Source organism: Buceros rhinoceros, unplaced genomic scaffold, assembly GCF_000710305.1.
Source record: "Buceros rhinoceros silvestris isolate BGI_N320 unplaced genomic scaffold, ASM71030v1 scaffold41265, whole genome shotgun sequence".
In the NCBI taxonomy this organism is placed as follows: Eukaryota; Metazoa; Chordata; class Aves; order Bucerotiformes; family Bucerotidae; genus Buceros; species Buceros rhinoceros.
In genome coordinates this window covers 4,447-4,715 of record NW_010415356.1, presented here as the reverse complement: position 1 = coordinate 4,715, position 269 = coordinate 4,447, and positions in this window count along the sequence as shown.

The window sequence follows — 269 nt, the reverse complement described above, 5'->3', positions numbered from 1 at the left end:
TTTTTATTGTATTTTTATTATTATTTAATGCTACTTAGTAGCTTGCATCAGGGCAAAAACACAGCTCTCGCTCTCGCTCGCTCTCTTAAATAAATTCAGACCAAGTAAAATTTAGGATACTTAAGCCCCTTGTTGATAACAGGTTTGATAATTATTGCAGGTTTTCCCTTTAGGTAGTACATGAAGAATTTCGAGTGCTCACACAAGCAAAGGGTAAACAGCGCCTATAGAAATAAGGAAGGGGTCGGGCTGTGTCTTTTGGCCTATCA